This window comes from Euphorbia lathyris, chromosome 3, assembly GCF_963576675.1.
Source record: "Euphorbia lathyris chromosome 3, ddEupLath1.1, whole genome shotgun sequence".
NCBI classification, from domain to species: Eukaryota; Viridiplantae; Streptophyta; class Magnoliopsida; order Malpighiales; family Euphorbiaceae; genus Euphorbia; species Euphorbia lathyris.
Window position 1 is genome coordinate 5,981,463 of NC_088912.1, and position 26,838 is coordinate 6,008,300.

The following is a 26,838-nucleotide window of genomic DNA, read 5'->3' on the forward strand; positions in this document are numbered from 1 at the left end:
CAATAGGAAATTCTGATATTCTTCCCGTTGATTGAGAGACGAGCTGTCGGGGTTGGATTTTTGCTTAAATTCCAGGTGAGTGGTAATTTTAGTACATGGCACTATTTGATTGAAATATCAAACTGGAAACTATTTATCAAAATTGATATTTGATTGTATACTTCTTTTATAAAAGTGTATCTTGAACCTTCTGTTTACTAAATATCCTTATTATCGCAGTCACTACTTTTATTTTTTGGAATTCTGGTAATCTGTTCAATCAGTTATGATTTTCTGACTTATATATATATATATATAAACTAGTACAAGTGCTCAGTATATCTGTATCTATTATCTGGCCTCTCACCAATCTTCATAACATTAGGACTTTGCATCTGTCTTCGAGTCATGATGTCAGTTGTCAGTTTTATCGTCAGTTGTGTCAATATTAGAATCATGCATAAGATCGGTGAAGGCAATTATCTGTTATCTGTATCTGTTATTGGTAGCGCGCTTTCCATTTATCTGGCCCTGGTGGTGTGCAGTATCACCACTCTGTTACACGGTACCATGTGTTTTAAAGCTTTTGCCTTATTTTCTGATTATTCTATTATTTGATATTTTGAAAGGCTTCAGGATTGTGGTTGACAATTGAATTCCAGTATTTGAATTGATTATCTTATATTGACCCTTTGGTTTAACTGATTTTGAAATACTATATTTTGAATTATATTTGTCATAATTTAAAAGTATCATCCTGTCTGCCTGTTCCTTTTCTGCTGTGTGCTATAGCTACTGCTCACTGAGGTTTTCGCTCGTATAGACGAAAATCTCATACCACGTTGAATCTTTCTTTTTCAGATTAAGGTCCATGTTCGTGAGGTAACCCTTGGATTGATGTTGAAGGAGACTGCTTAAGAATTTGGCTTTATTTTATCCGTTAGAGAATTTTGATTATTGAGATTTAGACTTGCACATTTGATTCTTTTAAGGTTTATTGATGTAATTGAGATGACTTTGATATTCTGTTAGTAAATTTTGGAATTTCTATTAGTTCAGAATTAAGGCTAGCATAGATTAAGGTTAACTTAATTTATGCATCGGTCATAGCCTGGGTTGGGTCGTGACAGCCGGTTAACGAGAAAGTGTAAAAAACAGACATCCCAGCTATACTGGCATCTCTGAAAATCACACCAAACCCAAACCAATATTATCAAAGAAAAAGAGAAAAGTTACAAAAATCCAATTACAAAAGCTCAAAACAAAACCATGTCAAGAGAAGCGATAAGAACCACGCCATCTCAAGATCATGCAAAAAAACCGAGCAACAAAAATCTAGCATAATATCCCACCAATGTAAACTATCCACCATATGACCAAAAGAGGCAAGAAAATCAGCAACCGCATTTTCTTCACGATAAATGTGAGAAATGACAAATTGCATTGAATCTAATTTTGATAAACATTCAACCCAACTCCGACGAACCACCCAAGGAACGTTAGACGACCTACTACGCAACAACTGAACCACATAAGTCGAATCACTCTCTAACCAAAGATGACGCCAACCCTTGTTAAAAGCCGTATGAATAGCAAAAATGGCAGCCCTCAACTCAGCTAAAAAAGAAAAAAAAAACATCAAAGGGCAAAGCAAAAGCACCAAGGAACGTACCATTTGAGGATCGGTAAATACCACCACAACACGCAGCACCCGGACAACCCAAAACAGAAGCATCAGTATTAACCTTATAGTCCAACCAACCAGAGGACGCTGCCAAATCACATGAATAATACTAGGCCCCTAGGAAATCCTTCTATCAATTCTCAATTCCCTTAGAATTTGTAATTCCACACAAGAATTCTAAGTAAAACCACGACCCTGATTAGCCGCTTCAGGGGTAGCGCTCCAAACACGCCAAAGAGACTGGTTTTTCATCTTTAAAAATATGGTTGTTCCTTGCCAACCAAAGAGCCCACACAGTGCTAACAATTGCCACAGACCAAAGTTCAACAATTTGAGAACTAAACCTCTGTTTAGCAGCTTCCAAAATCAGAGTTTGGAAATCACCATCCAAAACCAGAGACCTCCCAAACAAAGCAGAAACTCCTCGCCAAACCTCCTATGAAAAATCACACGTTAGCAGAATATGATCCGCCATCTCCTCATGAGAAAGACACAACGGACATCTAGAAACAATCAAGCAACCACACCTCTTTAAATTCTCGTGAGTAGGAAGATAACACAAAAAATCCTTCCAACAAATAAATGAATGCGCATGAGGAATAAAACGATGGCAAAGAAAACCACACCAATCCAATTTCAACCTAGGAGGCCGCATCCAATCATAAAACAATTTTACCGTAAAAATACCACTAGATGCAGGCTCCCAAATACACAAATCAGCCATTTCAGAACTTCTACAAACCCGCTTGATACCCTCTTCCACCTCAACCGACATAATCGGTAAACCAACCCAACCATTATTGATCAAGAAATCATCCACCATAACCAAGCCCCGCCTTTGCTGCAAGGCCGATAAACCCATTTGTAAGCTATGGTATTTAGTTACACAAAATAAAAAATTGTTATGAATGGAATTGTTATGAAGGACTAAAAATCTAATACTTCCTAGATGTTTCTAACCGACAAGGAATGTATGGTTAAGTTTTGTGCAATACTAGTATAAATAGGATACAAGCATGGATTAATTAGTGCATCCAAGTGTGTGGAAAATAAGAATAGTGAGTGAGCAATGCAAAAATAATAGTGTGTATGATTATATTATAAAAGTATCATTTTCTATTGTCAAGAGTTAAGTGTGTTATTCCTCCATTTTATTTAACAAGTGGTATCAGAGCGGGCGGTCAGGGACCGGTATGTGGTCAATTGCAAGCAGACGGTCATGGACTGATAGTCGAGTATGAGCAAGCAGTCAAGGACTAGCTATCGAGTGCTAGGAGTTCGCGATCCGGGATCGTGGTGGTATGAGGTATTTTTAACGCGCGGTACGGGACTATGGAAATTATTGGTTGGTGACCAGACTTACTTGGTTGATTAAAGCAGATAACCAAGTTGTCATGGCGGACATGTCTACCTCGGTAAGCACTCTGAAAAAACTTAATAATAATAATTATAGTACTTGGAGTACTCGTATGAAATTTTATCTGCTCGACCAAAATTTATGGGAGATAGTTAGAGGTAATGACACAACACCTCCGACGGAACAAAATGACCTTAAAAAGTGGAAGGTCAAGTGTGGTAAAGCTATGTATGTTTTATCAATTTCGGTGGAGGATGATTTGCTGCAACGCATCAAGGATGCCAAAACCCCAAAGGAGGCGACACTCTAGCAGAATTATTTGTGAAGAAAAATGATGCCAAACTCCAACTCCTCGAGAGCGAGTTATTGTCGGTCTCGCAATAAGATATGCCGGTGAGTGAATATTTTACTAAAGTTAAAACTTTATGTAAATAAATTTCAAAAAAATAAAATCATCGAAACAAGGATTAGAAGAATTATAGTCCATTGGTTGCGTCCACATGTTAACGCACTTGTCACAGCAACCCGTGGATGGGCTAAAGAGCCAAATTTAAATGAATTGGAAAATATTTTGGCTAATCAAGAGGCCCTAGACAAGCAAATGTCTAAGCTCTTAGTTAATAATGAAGATAAAGCTCTTTTTAGTAATAAAGAGAGAAAGGATCCAAAAACCGCGAGATCGAGATTCAGAGAAAGATCTAAAGAAGACAGATGGCAGAAAAGTCCACAAAGGAGTTGGCAACAAGGGGGAGCTCACCACACTCATAACCATAATGAAGAGGATGAGAAGGTGTATCGACGAAAGAACAACCAGTGCTATGTTTGTGGCAAAAGAGGTCACTATGCACGAGATTGCTGGTACAGGAAAGTAGAAGGAAACGTTGTTACATCCACACACGCTCAAGAAGGAAGCGAAGAAAAATGGGATTTCCAGACGTCAAGTGCTATGATAGAGCTGGTGATATGTGATCCAGTCAGATCATCCATAGAAGATGAAAAGAAAGGGCAAGTATTTGCTGTTGGGCAGCAAAAGGAGGAGGAACTAATAAGGCAGTTGGGTTGCCTTCAGCTCCTCAACTCTGTACAAAAGATTGAAGATCATGGCGGTGTTGAGGAACCACTTGAAGATCCTTTCAATGAGGAAAGGAATAAGAGAAATGCCCAAAAGGAGTCACCAACTTCATGCGAGATAACACCAGTCAATGGAGCGGTGAAGCCTATGCCAATGCATATGTCTAAGGTGCAGATTCCACAGAAGAAAGTGGAGCACAAGATGAACATAGCTAAAGGTGGAGTTGTTACGTCGAGAAAATGTAAGCAAGGCGCTTACAATCAACAAAAGTTCAGCAAGAAGGCAATCATCAAAGAGATAGTACTGCTGGAAGCTCTAGTCAAGAGCTTGAGAGAATTGGTTAAGCTAGAAAAGACTTGCCAATATTGGTTAAAAAACCAACGACGAAAAACAAATAGATATTGTAATCATACGTCAAGGCGACGTAGGTCGAGGGAGACCAACAAGGACAAGTATCAGAGTCCCAATGGTGTGAAAAAGGCAGATCTTGTTGAAGGGAACAAAAAGAAGCATGAACATATCGTTTTTGGTAAGAGAGTGCAAGTGATCGAAGAAGCTATCATAAAGGAGCCTACGACATATGGAGAAGCATTTTCAAGCAAGGAATGGAAAAAGATTACTAAAGAAAATTTTCCAAACTTAACTTTGGAATGACAACGGGGTACGAGGTAAAATCAGTGTTGAGGGGGAGTATTAATTATTTATCACCACCGACTTTGAAGGTTCTAGAATTAAATAATAATAATAATAATAATAATAATAATAATAAGTCAATCAATCTAGAAACTACTAAATTGTTATGAATGGACTAAAAATCTAATACTTCCTACATGTTTCTAACCGACAAGGAATGTGGTTAAGTTTTGTGCAATACAAGCATGGATTAATTAGTGCATTCAAGTGTGTGGAAAATAAGAATAGTGAGTGAGCAATGCAAAAATAATAGTGTGTATGATTATATTATAAAAATATCATTTTCTATTGTCAAGATTATTTAAGTGTGTTATTTCTCCATTTTATTTAACAAAGGTACTCTGCATTACCATTTGATTAGTTAGTTTTGTTTATTAGATAGAGAATTAATAAGTTTAACTAATGTTGATGACAAGTTAATAGTTTTCTTGATTTTGCTGCTTCTCTCATTTTTATCTTTTAATTTGTTGTTTTCTAAAACTTTTAAACGATTTTCACCCGGGAAACCCCATCGATGTCTCAATTTATGCTGCAGGAACCTCCTTTCCATTGCATAAGGTTTCACAATTTAATTTTTGAATTTCATTAGAAATTGAATTGAATTCCTCCAAAATATAGCAAAATGAATGTTTTCAACAAAAGTTATTTAGATGTTGGTTGGTTAGAAGAGGTGGATATTTCTAAAAAATGTCTGAAAAGGTGCATTAAAATATACAACTTACAAATTCTAGATTATGCATCTTTTTTACTTATTGTTTGAAGGAGGAATACTAGCGGGTATGCAGTCAAATGGTTGCGTCTATTTTAATATTTATGCTATTTGGATTGTTGTTACAATTCTTTTTGTCTCTTTTTTTTTTTTTGCTGCTGTTTGGATTGTATTAAAATAATAGAAATAAAATAAATAATAAAAATAATAAAAATAGAAACATCACCGACTTAAAAAGAATTGTCTAGAATTTTGTAGACTTTGAAAATTATTGATGAATTTTTGGTCATCCACCAACCAAAATTATATGGCCTAAACGACAATGCCACAAGTAAGTTGAGTTATCTAATCTAAGTCTTTTAGTATCAATTGTGAAAGCAGAAACTTTATCATTCAAAACATAAATCCCATTCAATGATATTCCTGAAAAATAGAAAACTTTGTTTCTATAAAATTCGCAATTATTGTTCTTAATTGAAACATGAAAGCCATCTTCTACTAGACAGCTAATAGAAATAATGTTACGAGACATATTCGGAACATACAAACAGCTCCTTAACACTACTACAAGTCCTGATGGTAGATGTAGATCATAGTTTCCAATTGCGAGTGCGGCAACCCTTGCACCATTTCCAACTCGCAAGTTTATGTCTCCTTTCTTCAATTCTCTAGTATGTTTTAGTTCCTGCATATTCATGCAATTATGAGATCCACATTCGATATCTAATACCCAAGATTCAGATTGCGAAATTGAGTTAATTTCAATATAGAACATACCAGAAGTTGAAGCACCGTCCTTTCCCTTCTTGAGAGAAGCTAGGTACTCCTTACAATTTCTCCTCCAATGCCCATCTTTACCACAGAAGTGGCATTCCTCTTTGGGCTTCTTGACTTGCATCCCCTTTCTTTCGGTGGGCATGGCCCCCTCACCATTATTGGGATAGTTAGGATTGGGAGGATTCCCTTTCCTCTTCTTTGATCCCTCAATAGCAAGGGCCAGTATTTCCTTGTTTTCTTTTATATTGGGCTCGACCGTCTCGAGCATATTTGCAAGCTCTTCAAGAGAGGTTTGTAAGCCACTCACTTGGTAGTTCATGATGAACTGTGAATAACTCTCGGGGAGGGATTGAAGAAGTAAGTCTACACTTAGTTCATGATCCATCGCATCTCCAATACTAGAAAACTTGGTAATAAGGCCAATCATCCTGACACAATGTGTCATAACAGACTTGACCTCCTGCATCTTGCATCTATATAACTGCTTCATTATTTCGTAGCGCTCGCACCGAATTTGATTCCCAAACAATTCTTTTAGGTGCGCGACCATGGAATAGGCATCCATCTCCTCATGTTGCCTTTTCAATTCCAGTGGCATAGATGCAAGTACAATGCTTCTTGCGTGATTATCATCAGCTTTATGCTTCAAGTAAGCTTTGATCTTTTCGATGGGTGCATTAAAAGTCGGGATAGAGGGTATCGGTGTATCAAGTACATACCCTACCTTATCGAACTACAAAACGATTTTGAGGTTGTGATACCAGTCGGTGAAGTTTGAACCATTCAACTTGTTATCGGTAAGGATATTTCTTAGATCGGTTTTCGACATGATTGGTTTTAGAGTACGAAAAATTAATAACCTGAGAGTGAGAAAAGGTGACGGATGTTATTCATTTGTTTAATTCACTTACAATTTAAATACGTTGGACTTTTATGTTTTTAAATTGCTCCCACTATTTTACCAAATTAATAACCCTCTATATTAATTCGAAGGATATTCACAATTCCTTTAGTGAGCTAGAATCCTAACTCCTGAAATTTCACATTGAGTTTACTCAACAAGCTAGTTTCATTCATTAGGTAGATTTATGTAATCAATCACATCAAAACATGTGATTTCTAGGTTGTTGGGTTACTAACCACATTAGTAACTGATATGTGTCGTTTATCAATCCCAACCATATTGCCCATTAGGTTAGAACAACATGAGTTTACTCATCCAATTATTCTATCCTAATTTAAGCATTACCCCATATTCGTGAAAAATAATTTTTCGATAATTCAGGTGTTACCATAAGACCCTGAGCTTGAGTTTACTCAACAACCCAAAGGCCCCCAGTACTGCCGGCTGAATTATAATATTAGGGAGGGGCAACCGATTTTAATAACTTGCTTATTTACTTAATTTTTGATTAGTGAGGGTTTTATTTAAGTCTCATAATCTAACATAGTCTTGATTTGCTTTAGCATACATCAGACATTCATACATTGAACATTGATAATTATGGACATATCTCAAAGTTTATTCCGTTGAGCCAGAAACAGAATAAAGGGTCACCCTAGGGAAATACTAACTATTACATATTTCTCTTTGGGTCCTCCGTCTTCTCCTTGGCGCCTTGAATTACAACAATATTCAATTTCAAGGAAAACTTCAATTTACTTGAAGGGATTTGGATGAGAAGAGAAATACAATAGAGAGTAAGAGAAGGCAGGACACGCAGGTCCTATTTAAATACCAAAAGACTAAATAACTATTAAAGAGGGTCTAATATGTCCATAATGCCAAACATGGATAGACTCAATTAAATTAAATTTAATTGGTTGATTACACAAACTATTTATGTAATATTTAAGTTAATCAAATTAACAACTTAAATTAATTTTCATCCAATTTCAATTATGCGTATCCTAATTAATTCGAATAATTCATTTAATGCTTTGAATTACTAATATCAAATATTTAGGTAAAACAAACTTTTAAATAAATTGATTTTGATAATCAAAACAAATTATTATATTCTGAAACATATATATATATATTTAAAACGGGTTATTTTAAAACAATTTTAAAACCCGGTACCAACAATCGGGCCGGGTCGATTTAATGCTTTGAACAGACGCTGCTGCCGTAAAGGCAGCGGCGTCCGCCGCTACTGGTTGCTGCCGCAAGGCAGCAACCAGCCGCAAATAGCGGTTCGGGATTGCCGCCTCGCGGCAGCGACCCCGAACTGCTATCAGTATATATATATATATATATATTTAAATATAAATATATATAATTGTTCTAAAACAGTTTCAAAACAATTTTAAGAATATTAAAACAATTTTATCTTTTAGATTTAATAAAACAAAACGTTTTAATTATCTAACTATAAAACTTTTAGATTTTTGTTTAAAACCAATTATCAACCGAAATAATCAGGAACTATGCATAATCAGTTTTAATTAACAAGTAATCAAAACTTATTTATCGTTAGGTTAATTGAACTAATCGATTAATTAATTTAATCCTAACAATAAATCTATTCAATCTGATTGAAAAACTCTTTTATTTACATATATGAAATAACAGATTAACATAGGCTCTGATACCAATGAAGGAAAATAGACAAGCCTAGGCATAGCGGAATAATAAAATTTTATCTATTTTATCTATTTCCCTTTTCCAAGATCTGTTAATTGTTATTTCATATAAAGAGGGATAGATAGTAATACCTTTAGTGATGAACTATCTACCGTTGCAAACGAAGTGCCCACAGCTTGTTATTATCAACACGTGAACCACGAACGTTTGATTCAACACAAAACCAAAAGATAATCAGTGATCAACCTTCAATGAATAGCAATCGCAATGATTGCCTCTAACAGAAATCGATACGAGATCAAAGACGGAGTAAGAAATAAAGTAAATTAGCCGAGACGAAAGACGGAACGATTCCTCCTCTCCCTTTTTTGTGTTGGTCGAATTTTAGGGGTTATGGGGTCTATTTATAGACTTTTCTTAACCCTAATCCCAGTTGTGTTAGGTAATTAAATAATTAGAATCTTATTCGGAATAGGATTCCTAATTAGATAATTAAATAAACACTTTACTATTATCTAAATAATAACTAATTATATCAAGATAATTATTATTAATTAAATTAATAATTAATTAATATTAGAGACAATTAATTAGAGTTTCAATCAAATAAAACTTCTAATTAATATTATCAGATAATCTTTTAATTTAATTAATAACCATAATCAAATTATAATTATTAATCAAATTAATTTATCCCTAAATTAATACAAATTTCGGCCCATATGTGTATGTCCCACTAATTACATTTTCGTCCTCCGATTCCAAGTCCCATATGCGACCCATTAGGTTCTTTATTGCCACTAGCCGTATATATCATTTGAAATTATTCATCACGATTAATTCCAACATATATATAACGGAATACCGTTGAGAGCTGTTACTAGCAGAACCTATGATATTCCCCCAGAGCAATTAAGAAGTCAGGTTGATAACTGACATTAACCTTTCTGTATTAGGTACAGTATAATACAATCCTTCAGCAACTATATCCTGTCGGTCAAATCCTTATAACCATGGAATGTGTCAAGGTTACATATAGCGAAGAGTCCGGTTTTACTTGTACAGGTTGAATTCACTGTGAAAGATAAGTTAAGTGAAATGTTTATTTCTACTCTTACTTGTATCACCTTGCAAGGATTTCAGTCAATTCACCACAAGCGGCCCTTTGGATATATCTCCCATTTATTGGGAGTGACGAATGGTCAATCTGACATTAACCATTTTGTAATTACTTCGCGTGATACCTAACCATGCTCTCACACACCCTAGGCTATCACCTATTGGATCGTGCTCGCACAGAATCAAAGTATCAGACTCCGCAATCCAGAATTACTAATTAATGAATGTTTGAGTCTGAGGATTAGTTATACCTACTAATACCGATGAGATGTTGACACATTAGATAAATCACTCCATTCTGTTATCTCAAGTCGGGTCCCAATTCTAATAATGAACTCCTTCATCAGATCCATGTAACTGTCTAGGTATCAGAATATGTAAAGCTTGTGAGATCAGCTTTCTATCTCGACAGAAAACACTGTTACATGCAAGTCTCAACAGCAATATGCCAATCCCTATAACATATTATTTGACTTGGGTTTACTTTAAGTCTATCAGTCTATTATAAAGTATAGTCTCACTTCATGCTTGTATGAACACTTTATAACTACTTGAATAAACTTAGGATTCCTTTACGAAAGATTTGTGCCTTTATATATAGTTACATATTAATGCTATATATCTGATTAAACAAATGACCAAATAAACAATTTATTCATTAATATTAATATCCAAAACAATTGTATTTAGGACACTAAATTCCAACAAAACTATGTATGCAAGCTGAAGAAAACATTGTATGGATTGAGCACCAAGAGCATGGTATGGGAAAATAGCGGAGTTCCTGATTCAAAGTGGTTACATGATGGCACCAGCTGATTCCAGTTTATTCGTAAAGGTCCAAGGTGAGAAGTTGGCTATAGTATTAGTTTATGTTGATGATCTTATCATCACAGGTGATGCTGCTGCTGAGATAAATCAAGTTAGCAAATGAAATCGCTGGGAGACACTACACTATAGATTGCCTATAGCAAGCAATTTTAAAAAATTGTTGCCGTTTATCGTTGCATTATCTTGCATATTTTTTTTCTCTCATGTTTATATAAGTCAAATGCAACGATTATGTTTACGTTGTTGCCTTTGATTTATTTTTAATTGTTCAAATTGACTAAGGCAACAGTAATATGACATTTACGACATGTCGTTGCTTCTTCTAACTTGATTATTAGATAAAGCAACGGTGTACCATGTAAAACTACTATTCCAACGTTGTATTAAATAAAAATACAATCAATATATCTAATTAATTTGATAAATTCAATTTAAACACATGTTAATTAATGATTTTATATATGGTTTGTAAATAATTGAATTTATTGATTAAAAATAGTGTAATACTTTTTTCTTAATAAAAAAAACAATAAAAAACTACTAAAAATAATAAATTATATACCACTCCCTCCATACAACATTAATTACACTATTTACTCACAATATCTCTCTTCTTGAATTTTAGGGTAAATTCCAAAAACAACCCCTGTGGTTTCATGTTGTTCATCTTCTTCCTCTTCGCGCAAACAACAGAAATCTGATCATTCCAGAAGCAGTCTTCTTCTTCTTCTCTTACAATTACAACTCTCCGCGCAAACAATGGAAAATAGCAATCTGATCATTCCAGAGGCAGCTCAGCACAAAAGAATAAATTAAAAATTGGTTATAATAAATCAAAGCATAAAAATACAAAAATCAAGGAGTATTAAAAAAACTGATACCAAACAAAATCCACCGAGATCGATCTGAATTCCTCGAGAATCGACGCCATGGCCACTGAAACCAAACAAATTCCCTGTGATGGTTTAGTTGTGGAGAAGAATAGATAAACTTTTTTTTGGAGAATCGACGACATGGCCACGGATTTGAGAATGAGTGCCGCCGAATCGTCTCGGCAAGAATCGCCATCCGCTGCAGCTTGTTGTCATTAATATGGAGATCCCGTTAAATAAAAGATCTTCAAAAGAAGAAAGATCAGAAAAACTTTAAATTGAGATTAAAAAGAAAGTGAAAACAATGAAATTAGAAGAAGAAGAAGATCGTATCTGTAACAAAAGAAGAAGAAAGCCCAGGAAGAAGAGAGAAGAAGAAGAGAGAAGGTGGTCATTTGGAGATTTTATTTATTTATTTTAATTTTAATTTTGTTATTTTATTTATTTATTTTAATTTGGACAATTTTACCCTCTGCCACGTCATCAAAACTAACGGTGTTAAGCCATTTTCCGTTTTTCGGGTAATGGCGTATAACACAGTCCTTTTTTTTGTAAAAACAAACCACAAGGTTTTTTTTAACAACATGAAACCACAAGGGTTGTTTTTGAAATTTACCCTAAATTTTATGACTTAATTAAAATTATTTACAATAATACTAAACTTCTCTCTCTTGGACAAAATAAAAAAATATTTTTAAAAATGTATTGGTAATACAAAACGACATATAAAAAAATAAAAAAAACTAAAACGTCATATAATAAAAAATAGAGGAAGTAATATATTAAAAATTTGATCTTTAGTATATTAATAATTTATTCCAACTAATTAAAAATTAATCAAGAAATAATACCTATTAAAAATCCTACCAAATTAATATTTTAATTTCCCATCATTAATTTTTACTTTCAATTTTCATTTCCCCTCAAAATTTTCACTTGCTAAATATTTTCACTATCCAATTTTTACTTCCCACTCAATCACTTATCACTTACTTTCCCATTTCCCGCTCATCCACTTTCACTTTCTCACTGTCCGCTCTTTCTCACTTTACTGGTGACCTAATGTTTCCCCCTTTCTCACTGTTCTGCTCTTTCTCCCTTTCTCAGTTTCACTCTCATCGGTCCTTCTCTCATTCAAGATCTCAATTTGATTCTCACAGCGGTAACCCCTTTCTCTTGTGTTTTCCCTTTCTCTCATTGTCTGCACTGTAACCCTCTTCCTGTCGAATCCATTAGGAACTTCTAGGTTTCTCATCAGGTTCAGCGGATTAGAGAATGAAGCTCATTTCTTTCTCCTGGCTGGCTGGTATCCAGGTCTTCATCTCCCCCTTCTCTCTGTTTATATGTTGCGTTTCTTTTACTTGACTTAGGAATTTAGGTTTGAATTCAAGAAACGTTAATTGGGAATCAATGCAAATTTATTGATGTTTTCTTTAAGGAGTACATTTATTTGTTTATTTTAGGTAATTATTGATTTCTGTTGTGCTCAAGTGTTAATTCAATTTGGATGGGTATGCTGATGTTCCCCTTTGATCATTTTGTGTTCCACTTATGAGAGATAAGAAGGTTAGAGTGGTGGAAGGTTATTGTATATCTGTGCCCCTGATATACTCGGGATAATGGAAACCATCCAGTTGTCAATAAGGTGAGTTTAGCTTGGGGATGAAACTTTATTCATGACTTCTACATTTCTAGTTATGGTGACTTTGCTATCTCATTATTTCATAATACCCTTCGAAGGTACTATAAACATCTACTGATGAATCTTAATTTGTCCTGGTGTATGCATTAATAGTTTTATGTTTCATATGAACCCTGAGATCTCACTCAAGGCAGTCAGCAACACTTCTGAGGAAACAGTTCTTCATCCTCTTCCAAATTTGTTTTGATTGCTTGGGTTGATCCCTACTAGAAAGTTGATAGTCTTTTGTGGACTTTGCACCTTATTTATGCTTTTTGCAAAGTTTAAAATTCGGAACCATGAATTTGCCACATGTCACTGAATTTTGTGTTGTAATTGTTTTTCTTTTATTTGGATTATAGCTTGTAATTTGATATGTGCAGGATGGCTCTGGCATTCCTGCATCATTGTTGCATCTTAACAAGAATCAATAAAAAAATGGAAATGAAGTTGAAAATGAAGAGCCCATTTCAGATGCTGATTTTGAAAACGTTGTTGGTGTTGGAAACAACTCTGAGTTAGAGGTATTGCCCTTTATGGAATTTTTTTGTTGTTGTCTGATCATCATAATTTGGAATTACTTAAGACTTGTTACGATTTAGGAAATGGATCCTCCTAGCACACTTCAATGTGAACTCCAGCCCTACCAAAAGCAGGATTTATATTGGATGACTCAGCTTGAGAAGGGAAAACACACAGATGAGGGAGCAACAACTCTTGAGCCGTGTTGGGAGGCTTACTATCTATCAGACAAGTATGTTGAATTCCTCTAGCTTGGAGTTTGTTTTTCCCTAAATTTGAAGGACTGTAATGGGCTTTAGTCTTGCAGAAGGGATCTCGTTGTCTATCTGAATACGTTTCCTGATGTTGTTGATCGAGCCTTCCTTGCTGTCTGGTGTTCTGATGTTGTTGATGGAGCCTTCCATGCTGTCTGGTGTTCTGATGTTGATCTTGTCATTGAGGCGATGTCATATATCACGGGATAGGTATTCTATATCTTTGTGAATTGTATTATTCCGTTGTCTATGGTTCTAGAAGTTTGGTAAATGTAGAAGGATAAGTCGGTCATTAAGAGAAGCATAAGGGGTGCTTCCACCTAAGAAAAGCTAGGCAGTATGTGAAATATGTATCCTTTACATGAAGATTCAAGAAATTAACAGCTGAAAATGAACTGGCACGATGACCTTCCATTACCAAATTCAGAACTCCGTAGTTAGAGACTTTTGGGAACTTATCACCCAAAAGAACTTTGTTTGTTCTGAAATGCATGTGCAGAAGAGGAGGATCTATACTGTGAAGATATTCAAGGCCTGAAATTGAAAATTTTAGTGCATGAAATAGAAATTTGAAGTAACACTAATTGACTAGTGCATATATATACCTTTTGCAGCTGCTGAAGCAATTGTTAACCTTTACTTCATGTCCAGCTTTCCAATAGGTAAACCTTCGCTATCTAAGGACAAGGTAAAATATGAGAGAAAGTTTTTCGCCTAAAGAAAATAGACTGTTTCCTTTTAATTGTGATTATCCTTTAATGCTAATATGTTTTAATTGTGATTATCCTTTTAATGCTAATATGTTTTAATCAGGATCGAACCTTTACTTCTTATTTTCATTGCAGGTTCATTAATTGTGATTATCCTCTTAATGCTAATATGTTTTAATCTGTGTCAATTTACAACACTTCAAAGGTTAAAAAGGTTCTCTCTTCCATGTGAGATATATTGGGCAATCCAAAGATTTACATATGTTATATTTTATTATAGCTTTGTGGAACTGTGTTTCCTCAAAGATTTTAGATTCAAAATGTGTCACTATTTTTCATTCCTCTCTATGGGATTCTTTCATGCTCTTCTTAATTCTCGAATTATGATTATTCCACAACTAATAAGTTCAAATTTTTTATTCGCATACACCTTTCTTTCAATTAATTGGCAGTTGAGACTTTTTTGTATTCCATGATGTTTATCTTCCAAAACACATACTTATTTTTTGAGCAAACTCTAGATTTTTAGTTATGAGGAATGATATAGTATTATTCTTGTTCAAAGATGTTCAAGTTGCATTATGTGGAAATGGTCTTATATTTATGTATTCAAATTGGATTGTAGAAATAACCTTTTCAATTGGTTACTCTCCGCCTCCACTATCGACTTTGTAATTGAACATTCTTCACCTCTACTGTACACCTTTAGCTACTTTGTAATTGAACATTTTTCACCTCACCATTTATGCTACCAAGCTATATGTTAAGTCAGGTTCAATATGATTCTGCAGACTGGTACTGTGACCAATATTACTTGACAAGCAGGCCAAAGAGGGAACCTTCCTCCTTAATCAACTTCATTGGGTCATCATGAATCCGGAACAAGTTGGTATGTCAGACTAAACTATAAATTCTATATTTTATAAAGGGATAAGGTACTAAAATAGGTCTATGGTTTTTGGAGAAGTATCAATTTAGACTGCACATATAAAATAGTACCAATATAGGCTTAACATTTAAAAAAGGTATCAATTTAGGCATCGAGAACGGAATGGACATGTCATTCTATTCCGTTCTCGATGCCTAAATTGGTACCTTTTTTAAACGCTAAGTCTATATTGGTGTTATTTTATATGTGGAGCCTAAATTGATACTTCCCTAAAAATCATGGATCTATTTTGGTACCTTATCCCTCTTACAAATGATATTATTAGTTTAGGTATGAGGGAGAAGAAGTTTAATGCTATAGGTTTGAGATTCTAGAAGAAGCTCCTGCATTATTTTTTTGGAGTTTCAATGGCGGGGAAGGTAAGGGCTTTGGGTATTTTCTTTTTTCTTTTTTTACAAATTATATAACATTTCCAAATCAGCGTATATAGTTTGCAAATTTTAATTTTTAATTTGCCACATGTCTTTAGGCGAGTCCACGTGCCAGACGAGTTTGGAGGGATTAACTTTCCATCCAAATTGGGTTAAATCTTACTAAATGGAATAGGTAAAGGGCTAAATGTGATTAAATAATAGGTTAGGGGACGAAAGCACAAATTTGTTTATAGAAATAAGTTAGGAGTAAATCTATAAAAAAAAGTAAATTAAATTAGATCCCATTATGTATTAGATAGAAATAAAAGGGGCGACTTGAAATTATAGAATTATAGTAATTAGATTGTCTGTTGAATAATAAGAAAGAAGAGATGGGATGGGATTGAGAAAAGAAATGCAAGTGGAAGTGGCAACACAATTATTTGTTTTTCTGCTATGTAAAATGTCCTTCCTTTACTTTCCTTTCCTTCCTTCTCGGCATTGACAACAGAACAGAACACTAAATTGATAGATACAAGCATCAGATCACACTGCCACTCCTAAATAAATAAATAATAAAACAACTAAAGTAAAATTAAAAAGCAAGCTTGCTATGCCTATTATTTTTACTATTTTAGACACATCCCTAGTGTCTTCCTCCTTACCATTCACTACTTGGGTTTACATATTAAGATTACTATGTAGATGATGTGATAGACTTGCTAGGATCTTGTAGTTTTTCCCGAGCGACTTATAATCTGCCATTTTTAATAGATCACCAGCGAATCAAAGTGAAATTAAACAAAAACGAAGTGAAGTAAACTATTTTGGGGTTCTTGGATTTTTTCATTAAAAGATTTGGGCGAGGATTTTAGATTTGGGAATTCATGATTTTACACTTGGTCACAGACTTATAGTAGTTGAATCTCTATGGAAGTATACAAGGAAGAAGAAGCAGACGATAAAAGATGAAAGGGATGAGGGTACAACTGACATTTGATTAATTGAAATGAGTGAAGCCTTATGAGCTGGCAGACGGAAATTAACTAGGTAAAAGATGATCTGTTAAAGTTCGGTTTTGTTCATGAGGATCTGTTAAAGTTCGGTTTTGTTCATTTTTGTTCATGAGGATCTGTTAAAGTTCGGTTATATATAGCTGGCTGTGATGAGACATACAGTATATATGGTTTAGGTTGAAAGTCTTTTCAACTAATGTTTATGAGGAAATAAAATTGCAACCCTTATATATACTATATGTTTATAAAAAAATGCTGTAGGTGTTTGTTATTTATAACATAAATCATATATTTTTTTATCATAAAGTAGTTAATAATATATAAAGCTTAATTGTATTTCTTAAATTGTTTCAGTTGTTGGAAGTCAATGGAATGTTTTAATGATAGTAAAAAATGGTATGCAGGTGGTGTGAAGAAAACGAATAGATTGTGCTCAAGTAAATCAATAGTTACAGTGAATGGGAAGTTTCGAGGACCCATGTTGCAAGAGAAGATGATACTCTTCTTATCAAAGTGGTCAACCATGTCAACATCCATTGGTACAGTCACTCTAATTTCTGGTTTATAATTACTGGGGAAACTACATATATATGGTGTTGTGAAATGCAGGCACGAGTGAAACAACTTCGAACAGGATGGGTAGATGGTCCAGCATACATAACACAGTGTCCAATTCAGCCGGGGCACAAGTATGTGTACAATTTCAATGTAACAGGGCAGAGAGGCACCTTTTGGTGGCATGCTCATGTACTAATCAGTTTGCTATTAATGAACATTTTTCATGTTTTAATTCTATAGCCAAGAATTGAAGTGTTGTCATCTAGCGGGAAAACATCGAGCAGGGTGATGAAATACTTGGAGACACATCGTCTCATGGTTGTGAATGGATAGTTGGTAGGATAGACCTATGCTTGAAGATGCAATGGACCAATTCAAAATAGAAATCAGAGACAAAGAGATTATAGAGGAAGTGAAGAATGAACTATCAACTCATTGAATTTCTTGTACAAAAATTGAGCCTTATGAACCCATCGCTCAATCTAAATTTGGATGGTGTTCTTCCCACAGTCCGCTCAGATGAATGTGATGTTGATTTAATTATGCTTGTGATGGTATTTTAGGATTTTATTATTTAGGTACTATTGGATGTTGATATTTAGGTACTATTGGATATTGATATTTAGGTATTTTTGGATTATATTGCTTATGGATGTTTATTTAAATAAGGGTTGCCTTTATAGAATTAAACGCAGCAGCTGCTAAAAGTCTCTCCCCATGGAGTGTTTTTGTCCTCTCTTTTGAGCGGTAAACCCTAAATCTTGATTCGTTTTCTTCCTCTATTCACTGTCATTGTGCATCCTGCTTTGCGAATCATCTTCGATTCTTTTTTTATATCGTTATTTGAGTTTTGTTTCATCGGCAATTTCGAAAAGCATTACAAATCGCCACAAAATTCTTGATTGGAAACCTACTGATCTTAATCCGATTTGTTTTTTTGTATTTTCACAAAATCGATTTTCTGGAAATTCAAGAATTTAAGTGTCCTGTGTGATATCTGTCAAGATGGAAAAGAATAAGGGCCTTGCTGAGCAATACGCACACGCTGTGAACAGAACGATGGCGAGGGTCTGGAGTTGATTGACGATGATCTGTTGATTCAACCCTAACAGAAGAACTTCTTTATAGTAGGGCAATTCCTAGCTATCAAGGCCACACACTTTGACTCGATGAAAACAACATTGGCTTCAATTTGGCAACCTGTGAAAGGGGTAACTATCACTGAAACTGATATGGAAGGCAGGTATCTCTTTCAATTCTTTCATGAGTTGGATATGCTTCGTGTGCTTAATGACGGCCCATGGATATTCAATCAGAATGTATTGATAATTAAACAGTTAGGGTTGTCCGAACAACCGCTTCTCCCAACATTGTCTGACCTTATTATTTGGGTTCAAATTTCGGATTTACCCATAGGGTTTCAGACGGAAGCTGTGTGTAGGGCTATTGGTAATCAGTTAGGGCAATTTGTGGAATCTAATCCAAAAAATTTCACTGGTTTAAGGCGAAGTTACCTTCGAATCAAAGTCACAATTGATGTTCGCAATCCTCTCAAGACTGGGCAGAAATTGAAGAGAAGTGGGGGTGAGTGGTTATGGGTAAATATTAGATACGAGAGGTTACCGAATTTCTGCTTCTTTTGCGGAATAATTGGACATGTAGACAAATTCTGTCCAACTTTATTCGATAACCCTAACCCCACAACAGAAAGGAGATTTGGGAGCTGGCTCAGAGCAACAATTCGAAAAATTGGTATTCAGAGGGGAAGAGAGTGGCTGCGCGATCCCTCGGCTGAGACGGATACTATTAAGTTTGACAAACTAAGCATAGGTTATCCAGTAGCTGGAAATTTGGAGAACAGAGAGGAAGGAAATGCTAGTGACACAGGTAGACAAATTACTATTGGGAAGGTGAATCATAACAATGTTGCAGGTGTAAACTCTTCCTATGAATCAGTTAATGAAGATTCTCTCATTGTAGTTCCTAAGCGGCAGCGTATTACTGATACTTTCATGGAATATCAACAGAGTTTTCCCGATGACCTAAAAATTGGAGGAGGGGCGAGACCTGAAGGACAGGTCCGCCCAGGGCCATGAGTCTTATCAGTTGGAACTGTCGGGGCTTGGGCAACCCCCGAACAGTTAATGTCCTTCGGGACTTAGTTCGAGTCCACAAACCCTTAATTGTCTTCCTAATGGAAACGATGATTAAGGAATTCAAGGTTCAAGCTGTTTGTAAAAAATTGGGTTTTGAGGAATATCATATAGTTGATGGGAGAGGTCATAGTGGTGGTATTGCATTATTTTGGTGCAGCAGTGTTAATCTTGTTATTTCATCGACAACTTCTAACTATATTGATGCACATGTATCTATGCGGGGCTTACAGACATGGAGACTAACATGCTACTATGGTTTTCCGGAAAGAAGTCGTAGAAAGGAAGCATGGCAACAACTAAAAGCATTGTTTAGATCAGATAGACAACCATGGTGCTGTGCTGGGGATTTCAATGACATTATTAGCAATTCTGAAAAAAGAGGAGGTCCACCTAGGGCCTATTGGTTAATTGAGGGTTTTCAGGAAGCTCTTGATGAATGTGAACTTGTTAGTCTGACAATGAAGGGTTATCCCTTTACATGGGAAGCTGGGAGAGGTTCTTATCGGTTTGTGGAAGAAAGATTGGATCGGTTGGTTGTTAATGCTAAATGGAAGGAGAATTTTGGTTACTCAACTTTCCTTAATCAAGATACGGCTTGCTCTGATCACTCTGCTTTAATATTACAATTCAAAGCTTGGGTCCTGACTCCTCGAATTAAAAGATTTCGCTTTGAAAATCAGTGGATCCGTGAAGAGGATTGCCGATTGGTGATTCAAGATGTCTGGGCGGAAAATAATGGGAGGTCTCTTTCATGGAAAATTGAGGAATGTACTAAAGCACTTCAAACTTGGAGTAAGAAAATAGATGGGAATTTGCAGCAGCACAGCGCTGATTTACGTAGATTAATGGAGAGTTTAAGGAGCAGAACTGATAGATATGGGATTTCGATGTTAAAGAAGACAAGGGAGGAATATGTTAAGACTTTACATCAGCATGAAGATTTCTGGAAACAGCGTGCCAAACTTCATTGGCTTAAGGGAGGGGACATTAATACGAGTTACTTTCATGCCTATGCCTCTTCCCGAAGACGTTGTAACTCTTTTCACGAACTTAGGAACTGCAATGACTCTCTATGTGGCTGGGGTAATGGTTTGGAGGAGATTTTGACTGTATATTTTAATAGCATTTTCGCTAGTTCTGATGGAGATACTGAAGGTATAATATCGGTTGTTCAGCAAAGAGTGAGTGTTGATCAGAATATCTTTTTAACTCAGGACTTTGATGTGGAGGAGGTAAGAGCGGCTTGCTTCGCCATGCATCCTGACAAGAGCCCGGGCCTTGACGGTATAAACCCAGCTTTTTTTCAAAGATTTTGGGAGATTATTGATAAGGATATTGTGTCTGACTGTCTGAACATTCTTAATTCTGCTATTATGCCTGAGCATTTGAATGATACATTAATAGTTCTCATTCCTAAGAAGCCAAATGTGGAAAGGGTGACAGATTTGCGTCCAATTGCTTTATGTAACGTTTTGTTCAAAATATTGTCAAAAATGCTTGCCTCAAGGTTCAAAGTAGTCCTTCCTTTTGTAATTTCAATAAATCAGAGTGCTTTTCTCAAAGAAAGGTTGATTTCGGATAATGTCATTGTGGCATATGAAGTGATCCATTATTTGAAGAATAAGAGACAAGGAAAGCGAGGTTTGGCTGGTCTCAAATTAGATATGAGCAAGGCGTATGATCGTGTGGAATGGAAGTTTCTTTGGGATATGCTAAGGAAGCTAGGCTTTAATAGTAAATGGGTCACTTGGATGAAAATGTGTGTTGAGACAGTATCATATAAGATCAGTCAGGATGGAAGAGAGTTGGGTCCAATTCGGCCGTCTAGGGGGCTCTGACAAGGGGATCCGTTAAGTCCGTTCCTATTTTTAATCTGTCCTGAGGCATTGTCATCACTTTTACAGGCTGAGGAAAGAAGGGGTCATATACACGGTTGTCAAATAGCAAGATCTGCTCCGGGTATATCGCATTTGTTTTTCGCTGATGATTGTTACCTTTTTTTCAGAGCCACGTAGACGGAAACTGCTATCATTCGCCAATGTCTACAAACATACGAAATTGCCTCTGGACAATGTATCAGACTTGGTTAAAGACTTGGGTTTTTATTTTGGTGCTCCGGCAGCGGTAGGAAGGAGTAAAATGCAAACGTTTGGCTTCCTCAAGGAGAGGATTCGGTCAAGGATTAACAATTGGAAAGAAAAATTCCTCTCTCGAGCTGGAAAAGAAGTGTTGATTAAGTCTGTCCTTCAAGCAATCCCGACTTATATAATGAGTATTTTCCTTTTACCAAATCAGTTTTGTGATGAAGTACATAGACTGTTAAATAAATGTTGGTGGAAGACGGATGTCAATAGTAATCAGGGTATTCATTGGATGAGCTATGAGCGACTCTGTGTGTCAAAGAGTTTAGGAGGGCTTGGGTTTCGAAGTTTGCGAGAATTTAACATGGCTTTATTAGCAAAATAGGCCTGGCATATTATCCAATATCCAATGTCACTGGTTGCCAGAATCCTTAAAGCTAGGTACTTTCCTAATACTGATCTTTTGAATGTTGAGATGGGCCACAACCCCTCGTTCGTTTGGAGAAGAATTAGGTCTTCTCAGACGGTGATTGCAAGGGGGTTACATAAGAAGATTGGTAACGGAGCTACTACGAGAATTTGGGGAGAAGCGTGGCTGCCGGATTCAGTAAATCCGCGAATCACTAGCCCATTCAATGATAATATATATACTGGTTTTGTAATTGATCTGTTGCAGGAATCCGGTCAATGGAATCGACAGTTGATTGGAACATTATTCAACCAAAGAGACCAAAAATTGATCTTATCTATTCTGAGGAGAGGTTTAGAATTGGAGGATACTTTGCTTTGGGGTTTTGATCGATCAGGCCAATACACGGTGAAATCGGGGTATCGTGTGCTTATGAATGATATTATATGTGATCCGAACCCTGATAGGGGAAAGTGGCGTGCGGTTTGGAGTTGGCAAACGACACCAAAGATAAAAAAATTTGATCTGGAGGCTTGTAACTGGTTGCTTACCTGTGATGAGCAATTTAAGAGATCGGCACATCAATCTTTCTCCACTTTGTCCTAGGTGTGGTAATCAAACTGAGGATGAAAATCATGTGTTTATTCAATGCTCTTTTGCAATAAGGGTGTGGATAATTTTTTTTGGGGATAATAGAATGAATTTGATACCAATATTCATTAACTGGATTGTAAATTTGCCTCCTGCAATGGGGATAGATGCAGTATTTCATTTGTGGTATGGTGGCTATGGAAATCAAGGAATAATTGGGTATGGAATAATTTGAGTCTTTCACCGGAGGAGCTAGTTCGTCAAGCTGAGTTTGATTGTTTGGAGTGGCAGGCTGCTACGGCTTTGAGAGGTAATGATGGTGTCCGGAAGATTGTGCAGGTTAATGGCTGGATTCGACCAACAAAAGGATCCTTTGTCTGTAATGCTGATGCTGGTTTATTTCATGAAGGAGGTTATTGCTCTTTCGGATTTATCATCCGCGACTTTCAAGGTAATTGTATTTTTGCCAGTCATGGATCGTTCAGTGGTTTTTTCGAACCTGAATTGGCGGAAGCAATGGCGGTTAAAGAGGCTTTATCATGGCTTAAAGGAAGCGGACTTAGAAATGTTGAGCTAAGATCGGATTGCTTAGGAGTGGTGCAAGCTATCAATAATAGATTTCAGGCAAACTCTTATTTTTCAGATGTTATTGGAGATTGTATTCATTTGATTCGTGAGTTAGACAACGCGTCTATCTCTTTTGTTAAACGTTCAGCGAACTGTGCGGCTCATTGTTTAGCTAGAGCAGTCAGTTCTTCGTCTGTTCGTGGAGAGTGGCATTTCACTCCTCCTTTTTTGGTTTCTATTCTTGTATCTGATATTTCTTAATATAGCTTTCTTTTGTTCAAAAAAAAAAAATAAGGGTTGCCTTTTGCCTTTTATTACAACAACGTTGCCATCAGTTCTAAACATTGTTGCATTTGTAATAGATAATGTAGCTATAAATTAAATTCATTGCCTTTGCAATAAAATCTTGTTGCTTTTGGTAACCAAAAGCTGTTGATTTAGAAAACTAATTGTTGCCTTCGCCAAATAAAATCGTTGCATTTGTCTGATCAAAGTGTTGCTAATGTTAAAAATCGTTGCCTCTGCTATAAAGTACTGTTGCATTTGGGATTGAAACTTCGGCTTTAGTTTAAAATAGTGTTGTCTTATCTTACTGATGGCAACGATTAATAAATGTAAAATCGTTGCTTTGGTTTCATTTTTCGTTGCCTTTTAATTGTATCGTTCGATCGTTGCACTTGCTGAAATCTAAAGCAACGGTAAGTTCATTGTTGCATTAGAGAGCCTTTTCGTTGCCTTTAGGAGAAAAAGCAACCGTGAATTAACCAACGAAAATAAATTGACCAAAATCGTTGCGTTAGCCCATTTTTGGCCATAATGCAACAATTTTGGGTGCCAACTGTAACGAATCAGGATCATTGCAATAGGATTCCTAATTAGATAATTAAATACACACTTTACTATTATCTAAATAATAACTAATTATATCTAGATAATTATTATTAATCAAATTAATAATTAATTAATGTTAGGGATAATTAATTAGAGTTTCAATCACATAAAACTTCTAATTAATATTATCAGATAATCATTTTAATTTAATTGATAACCATAATCAAATTATAATTATTAATCAAATTAATTTATCCCTAAATTAATACAAATTTCGGCCCATATGTGTATCTCCCACTAATTACATTTTCGTCCTCTGATTCCAAGTCCCATATGCGACCCATTAGGTTCTTTATTGCCACTAGCCGTATATATCATTTGAAATTATTCATCACAATTAATTCCAACATATATATAACGGAATACCATCGAGAGCTGTTACTAGCAGAACCTATGATATTCTCCAGAGCAATTAAGAAGTCAGGTTGATAACTGACATTAACTTTTCTGTATTAGGTACAGTATAATACGATCTTTCATCAACTATATCCTGTCGGTCAATTCCTTATAACCATGGAATGTGTCAAGGTTACATATAACGAAGAGTCCAGTTTTACTTGTACAAGTTGAATTCACTCTGAAAGATAAGTTAAGTGAAATGTTTATTTCTACTCTTAACTGTATCACCTTGCAAGGATTTCAGTCAATTCACCACAAGCGGCCCTTTGGATATATCTCCCATTTATTGGGAGTGACGAATGCTCAATCTGACATTAACCATTTTGTAATTATTTCGCGTGATACCCAACCCTGCTCTCACACACCCTAGGCTCTCACCTATTGGATCGTGCTCGCACAGAATCAAAGTATCAAACTCCGCAATCCAGAATTACTAATTAATGGATGTTTGAGTCTGAGGATTAGTTATACCTACTAATACCGATGAGATGAACAATTGACACATTAGATAAATCACTCCATTCTGTTATCTCAAGTTGGGTCCCAATCCTAATGAACTCCTTCATCAGATCCATGTAACTGTCTAGGTATCAGAATATCTAAAGCTTGTGAGATCAGCTTTCTGTCTCGACAGAAAACACTGTTACATGCAAGTCTCAACAGCAATATGCCAATCCCTATAACATATTACTTGACTTGGGTTTACTTTAAGTCTATCAGTCTATTATAAAGTATAGTCTCACTTCATGCTTGTATGAACACTTTATAACTACTTGAATAAACTTAGGATTACTTCCTTTGCGAAAGATTTGTGTCTTTATATATAGTTACATATTAATGCTATATATCTGATTAAACAAATGACCAAATAAACCATTTATTCATTAATATCAATATCCAAAATAATTGTATTTAGGACACTAAATTCCAACAAAACTATGTATGTAAGCTGAAGAAAGCATTGTATGGATTGAGCACCAAGAGCATGGTATGGGAAAATAACGGAGTTCCTGATTCAAAGTGGTTACATGATGGCACCAGCTGATTCCAGTTTGTTCGTAAAGGTCCAAGGTGAGAAGTTGGCTATAGTATTAGTTTATGTTGATGATCTTATCATCACAGGTGATGCTGCTGCTGAGATAAATCAAGTTAGAGCCAACTTATCGGTACGGTTTCAAATGAAATCGCTGGGAGAGTTAAATCATTTCCTTGGTCTTGAAGTTGAGCGCACGAATGAAGGACTTTTCTTGTGTCAGCATAAGTATACTAAAGATCTTTTGGAGAAGTTTGGGATGCTCGAATGCAAGCCTATTACAACTCCAGTGGATGTACACACAAAGCTATGCTACGATGTACAGACAACTAGTTGGAAGCCTGATATATCTCACTCTGACAAGGCCAGACATATCATATGCAGTAAGTATGGTAAGTCGATTTATGCAGAATCCGAAGAAGCCTCATTTAGAAGCTATTCGAAGAATTCTTCGATATGTTCGAGGTACGATGGATTATGGTATTTTATACAAGAAAGGAGGAAAGAGTGAGGTGCGCGGATTTTGTGATGCTGATTACGCTGGAGATCATGACACAAGACGTTCGACTACAGGTTAGTGTTTAGCCTTGGATCGGGACCTATATCTTGGTGCAGCAAGACACAGCGTACGGTTTCATTATCAAGTACCGAGGCAGAGTACAGGGCAGCAGCAACAACAGCTCAAGAATGTACCTGGCTAATACAACTTATGAAAGATCTTCATCAGTCAGTCGATTACTCGGTACAGCTATATTGTGATAATCAGTCAGCGATACACTTGACTGAAAATCCAATGTTCCATGCCTGAACGAAACATGTCGAGGTGCATTATCATTTCGTACGAGAGAAAGTCTTACGTGGAGACATCTCGGTGCAGTATGTGAAGACTGAAGACCAAGTTGCTGACATATTTACGAAAGGACTAAACAGTGCAAAATTTGGACAGTTCAAAAAGCAACTTGGAATGACAAGCAAGTACGAGATATTA

At 35.8% G+C, this 26,838-nt stretch overlaps 1 long non-coding RNA gene across 1 annotated transcript; it reads left to right on the forward strand.

Moving 5' to 3' along the window:
• Positions 1 to 12,724: 12,724 nt before the first annotated feature.
• LOC136223798 (uncharacterized) lies at positions 12,725 to 18,242 on the forward strand. Its single transcript, XR_010686138.1, has 10 exons — positions 12,725 to 12,994; positions 13,144 to 13,325; positions 13,745 to 13,885; positions 13,964 to 14,115; positions 14,191 to 14,347; positions 14,752 to 14,799; positions 15,639 to 15,736; positions 17,059 to 17,199; positions 17,570 to 17,704; positions 17,775 to 18,242. It is a non-coding gene; the product is annotated as an uncharacterized lncRNA (long non-coding RNA).
• The last annotated feature ends 8,596 nt before the right edge of the window (positions 18,243 to 26,838 follow it).